We start from the raw sequence: 6,359 nt of genomic DNA on the forward strand, positions 1-6,359 counted from the left end.
GTACAGGAACTTAAAAAAAATTCCGATGTGGAGGCCACACCCTAGACCAATTACATGAGAATCTCTGTGGGTGGTATCCAAGCATCAGCGTTTTGTAAAGTTTTGCAAGTGCAGCCAACATTAAAAAAAAAAAAAAGTGCACTGCAGGAGGATATTCCAACAAGCCTGTTCTATTCCTTTTAAGGAAATCTCACTTGTCCTGCCTGTCAAATCAAAACCTGCTTGGCCCGCAGCTCTTTCTCTGGACACCTCCTGGGACACAGCCAAGAAATGTCATTGCTGGGTTCAATGCTTGGATGGCAGCCGCCAAATGCCGCCTGGCTACTGTTGTCAGATTACGGAAAAGATAGTGTGCTCTACATCTTACCAGTTACTAGACTTTCAATAAAAACAAGGTAAGGTTGTTATAGATTACAACGAGGAACCACATATAAGAAGGGATCTTCCCCAGTGCCTCTAAATTCCTGTCTTTCAGTCCTGTTCTTTGACATGTCTCAGGATGATCTAGGGCTTCTAACTCCCTTATTCCCACTCACACACTTGAAGTGAGCTCTGGACTTAAAGCCTTAGAACTAGGAGCAAATATATCCCCGAAATGACACCTGAGAATAGGTTTTCCAGTTCATGGTTGCGCGGATCATAAATCGTTCATTTAATCGTCAGAGGCTGTCTTAATCAACATAGTCTAAAAGTACTGGCTTCTCTTTGACCTTTGACATGGCTTATAGAAGAGATGAGACAGAGATGTTGCTCCCAGAGCCATTGCGCTCTTCCCAAAGCTTCTGCCCAGGAACTGGGGAGAATGTTCGGGGGCGGGGAACCTTGGAGGAGGGTCTGGCACCAGTCTCAGAGCCATCTGCACCAACACTGCAGATTTTCTAGGTTAGGAGAGACATAGAGGTTGAAGTGGGTACTGTGCCTCAGCGGTCCCCAACCTTTCTGGCACCAGGGACCGGCTTCGGGAAAGACAATTTTTCCACAGCGGGGGTTTGGGGGATGGTTCAGGCGATAATGGGGAGGCACAGATGAAGCTTCGCTCGCTCGTGGCTCACCTCCTGCTGTGCGGCCCGGGTCCTAACAGGCTGTGGACCAGTCTAGAGCTGGGGGCTGGGGACCCCTGTTGTACAGGACAAATCACGTGTGAGGGGGTGGCGGCGCAGTGTATCGGGGGCTTTGTCCAGACTTAGCTGCACAGGCGGCATTCATACAGATTGTGTTCCTGCTTTGTCTGGGGACTTGTCTTCTGGTGTGATAGCCCCCGGAGAGCGAGTTGCAATTACCTGAGCCTAGGGACAAGTATCTCCTACTTCGTCCTTCTGCCACTTTTGTTGGCTGTGGATCAACAAAATGTGTCTCTCTTAGAAGAATACAATAAGGAAACACTGTAACTCAAAGGTTAGTGCACCAGGCAGGAGCTAAGATGTGAAGTCCCCATGGGGCTCTAGCTGTTGCACTTTTTATACTCTCCGATGTATTTACCAGACCAAGAAAACTTCACTGGTGAATTTTAACAAACATTTCAGGGAGAAATAATGCCATTTATACACAACTTCTTCCAGAAAAATTAAAGGGGGGGTAATAATTCCCAACTCTTTCTATGAGGCCAGCATGTTTTTGGCATCAAAACCAAAGACACTACAAAAAAAAAGAAAACTACAGACCAATATGTCTCAAGAACATAGAAGCAAAGGAGCTTAGCAATACTTTAGCAAGTTGAATCAATGGTATATAAAATAATAATACATCAAGATTAAAGTAAAGTGGGGGCTTCCCTAGCAGCGTAGTGGTTGAGAGTCCACCTGCCGATGCAGGCCACACGGGTTCGTGCCCCGGTCCGGGAAGATCCCACATGCCGCGGAGCAGCTATAGGCCTGTGAGCCATGGCCGCTGGGCCTGCGCGTCCAGAGCCTGTGCTCCACAACGGGAGAGGCCAAAAAAACAAACAAAAAAAAAGGTAAGGTGAGCTTTATCCCTGAAAAGCAAAGTTGGCTTAATATTCAAAGTCAGTTAATGTAAGTCATCATAGTAACAGATTAAAAAAAGAAAAATCATAGGATCTTACCAAAAGATGCAGACAAAGCATTTGACAAAGTACACATTCATTCTTGACACAAACTCTCAGCAAATAAGGAAAAGAAGGGAACGTCTTCAATATGATAAAGGGCATCCATGGAAAACTTCCAACTAACCTCAACTTAATGATAAAAGACTGAATGTTTCCCCTGTAAGATAAGAAGCAAGCAAGGACATCTGCTTTCATCACTTGTATTCAACATTGTACTAGAGATTTTTGCCCAATAAATAAATAAATAAATAATTGAAATAGAAGGCATCCAGCATCTGTGTTTAAACAAAGAAGTAAAGCTGAAATTATTTTCCAAGAAAACATGAAAGCCTGGGGCATGTGGGAGCTACGCAGAGCTTCAGGGTGCTGCCCCGATGGTAGATTACCTCCCAGGCCTCGCTTTCCCTCAATGGTGAGCTGATTGGGATGGCACGCCGGGAACCTCCTGAGTCCACCCAGTGTCTGTGCCTTTCCCTGGCCAGCCTGAATAGCAAGAATGTGCTTTGGCGGAAACACAAGAGGAAGAGCAGACAGCACCAGCGGTTCATGGCCCAGAAGGCCTTGCTGCAGGAGCAGGGGCTGCTGAGCACATCCCCAGAGCCAGGGTCCTCCCCACCACCCACGCTGTTGGAGGCACCACCAGGCAAGGAAGCCACCAGCAGTACGAGGGAGCGTGTCCAAGGGCTGAATCTGGAGGTGCCCCATGCAACAGAAAGCCCACACCCAGGGAATCTGCTGGGCCCTTGCTCAGCAAGTATGTGGCTATTGACTGTGAGACGGTGGGCATGGAACCCCGAAGGTGGGTGAGTGAGCTGGCCCGCTGCTCTGCGGTGAGTTACCACGGCGAGGTCCTCTTCAGCAAGTACGTCTGGCCTGAGATGCCCATGATGGACTACTGCAGTCTCTGGAGCACCATCACTAGGCAGCACGTGTGCAAGGCTATCTCTTTCCAGGTGGCCCAGAAAGATATCCTGAAGCTCCTGAAGGGCCAGGTGGTGGGAGGCACATGTTGCACAATGACTTCCAGGTCTTTCCTCAAGTACGTCTACCCTCGGGGCCAAACTCCAGATACCACTTATGTCTCCAACCTCCTCAGCTAGTCCAGCCTCAACACCCAGACCCAGGTCTCTCTTAAGGACCTGGCCCTGCAACTACTGCACAAGAAAATCCAGGTGGGCCAGCAGGGGCACTCCTCAGTGGAAGATGCCAGGACAGCCATGGAGCTCTGTGACTGAGCAGGACCCTATGGGGCCTTCCCGGGACAGGCCCTTCCTCTCATTCTCTGCTTTAGCTCTTCTCTGAAGTACCTAGATAACAGTATTTGATGCATGTTCCCAGAGTTGTTTTACAGAAGTGAAAACCCCCCCACCGAATGGAAGATGTTAACTACTTGATGACCATGAGCATATAGTCCCAGGCCTCCTCAAGCCTAAGGACTGATAGTGTTAACCACTGTGACACCACCCTGTTACCTCACCATCAGCCAATCAGAGAACTGTGCATGAGCTGATCACATACCCTGCAACCCACCTCCCTCACGTGGCCTTTAAAAATGCTTTGCCGAAACCCTTCAGGGAGCTCGGGGTTTGGGGGGCCTGAACCACCTGTCTCCTTGCGTGGCCCTGCAATAAACCCATGCACATATGGTCACCTTATCTTTGATAAAGGAGGCAGGAATGTACAGTGGAGAAAGGACAGCCTCTTCAACAAGTGGTGCTGGGAAAACTGGACAGGTACATGTAAAAGTATGAGATTAGATCACTCCCTAACACCATACACAAAAGTAAGCTCAAAATGGATTAAAGACCTAAATGTAAGGCCAGAAACTATCAAACTCTTAGAGGAAAACATAGGCAGAACACTCAATGACATAAATCACAGGAAGATCCGTTTTGACCCACCTCCTAGAGAAATGGAAATAAAAACAAAAATAAACAAATGGGACCTAATGAAACTTCAAAGCTTTTGCACAGCAAAGGAAACCATAAACAAGACCAAAAGACAGCCCTCAGAATGGGAGAAAATATTTGCAAATGAATCAACTGACAAAGGATTAATCTCTAAAATTTACAGGCAGCTCATGCAGCTCAATAACAAAAAAATAAACAACCCAATCCAAAAATGGGCAGAAGACCTAAATAGACATTTCTCCAAAGAAGATATACAGACTGCCAACAAACACATGAAAGAATGCTCAACATCATTAATCATTAGAGAAATGCAAATCAAAACTACAATGAGATATCATCTCACACCAGTCAGAATGGCCATCATCAAAAAATCTAGAAACAATAAATGCTGGAGAGGGTGTGGAGAAAAGGGAACACTCTTGCACTGCTGGTGGGAATGTGAATTGGTACAGCCACTATGGAGAACAGTATGGAGGTTCCTTAAAAAACTACAAATAGAACTACCATATGACCCAGCAATCCCACTACTGGGCATATACCCTGAGAAAACCATAATTCAAAAAGAGTCATGTACCAAAATGTTCATTGCAGCTCTATTTACAATAGCCCGGAGATGGAAACAACCTAAGTGTCCATCATCGGATGAATGGATAAAGAAGATGTGGCACATATATACAATGGAATATTACTCAGCCATAAAAAGAAACGAAATTGAGCTATTTGTAATGAGGTGGATGGACCTAGAGTCTGTCATACAGAGTGAAGTAAGTCAGAAAGAGAAAGACAAATACCGTATGCTAACACATATATATGGAATTTAAGGAAAAAAAAATGTTATGAAGAACCTAGGGGTAAGACGGGAATAAAGACACAGACCTACTAGAGGACGGACTTGAGGAGATGGGGAGGGGGAAGGGTGAGCTGTGACAAAGCGAGAGAGAGGCATGGACGTATACACACTACCAAACGTAAGGTAGATAGCTAATGGGAAGCAGCCACGTAGCACAGGGAGATCAGCTCGGTGCTTTGTGACCACCTAGAGGGGTGGGATAGGGAGGGTGGGAGGGAGGGAGACGCAAGAGGGAAGAGATATGGGAACATATGTATATGTGTAACTGATTCACTTTGTTATAAAGCAGAAACTAACACACCATTGTAAAGCAATTATACTCCAATAAAGATGTACAAAAAAAATTTTTTTTTAATTAAAAAAAAAAACCTTTCTCTGCTCCAAACTGCGACGTTTCGGTTTGTTTGGTCTCACTGTTCATCTTTGGGCACAGGAACTTGGTCTAACAGCTCTACCGGCTGGTGGAGGTGCAGTGGAAACAGCAGGAGGCCAGCAGCTTCCGGACCCACCCTGAGGACCAAGAGCCTGAGAGCAGCACGGACATGGAACAGTGTATGGAGGACCAGTACTGGCCTGAGGACCTGGCCCAGGGCACCAGCAGCGGAACGGAGGAGGCACAAGGCAGAAGGGAGTGAGGAAGGAGAGGCTCCCTGGGGGAGGGGAGGCCAGGAGAGTGGCTGGGGCAGGATGCTGCCAGCTGCCCCTAGGGTCTAAAGAGTTGGGACCATCTATCTACTCTGAGCTCCCTCTGCCCACAGCACAGCCCTCTGTGCTCCAGGGCTGTTGACAGCCCTTTCTCCCCAAATCCTGTGGTTTTGCTAATGGCACTTTATAGATATGATGAAAATGTCCGGTGGGCTAGCTGCTAGAGCCCAGCAGGAGTAGGGAATGTACCAACAGATGGTCCCAGGCTATTACTCTAAATGTCTCCCTCCCTGGGGAGGTGGGTAGGGGTGTCAATATCTAAGAGTTTTCTTAACTCAGTGACCTGGGGTAACGTTCTCATCCTGTTGTTGCCATCTGCCTCTTCCTTCAGAGTCATTTTCCAGAGAATAAATATGCCCTGAAGCTATAGAGTTAAGGCCACTCAAGGGTCATTTTATCCCTTTCTCTCAGAACTGGAACTCTGGCTGTAGCCATTGTAGGAACTGCTAGGCTACAACGGAATAGCAGAGCCTACAGGCTCATGGGGAGCTGGGTCCTCCCATGGTGCCACCAGAAGTCACCAGGCACTATTCTGGGAGGAGCGAGAGCAGATAAGCTTTGGGTGGAGACCGGCATATTTATTTTGACCTGAATCAGGCATTCCTCCTGCCCACCCAGCACTAGGCTCTCTTAAGCAAACGCCTGAGAAACAAGACAGCAATTTGAAATCTGGGACTCCTGTGCAGAATTGCCCACGATGACCTTTGTTTATTGAAAGCAAGGCCACAGGTCTGTAGGGGAGCAGAGTGCCGGTCTACTGGGGCTGGGCCAGGCATTGACAGCTGCGCACTTTTGCCTGCACTCAGGTGGGTGCCCCCAATCACTGCAG

The 6,359-nt window shown here is 47.5% G+C and overlaps 1 pseudogene; it reads left to right on the forward strand.

Annotated features, from left to right (window-relative positions):
• Nucleotides 1-2,491: 2,491 nt before the first annotated feature.
• Nucleotides 2,492-5,460, forward strand: LOC103088480 (apoptosis-enhancing nuclease pseudogene; annotated as a pseudogene).
• Nucleotides 5,461-6,359: the final 899 nt, after the last annotated feature.

This window comes from Lipotes vexillifer, unplaced genomic scaffold (assembly GCF_000442215.2).
Source record: "Lipotes vexillifer unplaced genomic scaffold, Lipotes_vexillifer_v1.1 scaffold164, whole genome shotgun sequence".
NCBI classification, from domain to species: Eukaryota; Metazoa; Chordata; class Mammalia; order Artiodactyla; family Lipotidae; genus Lipotes; species Lipotes vexillifer.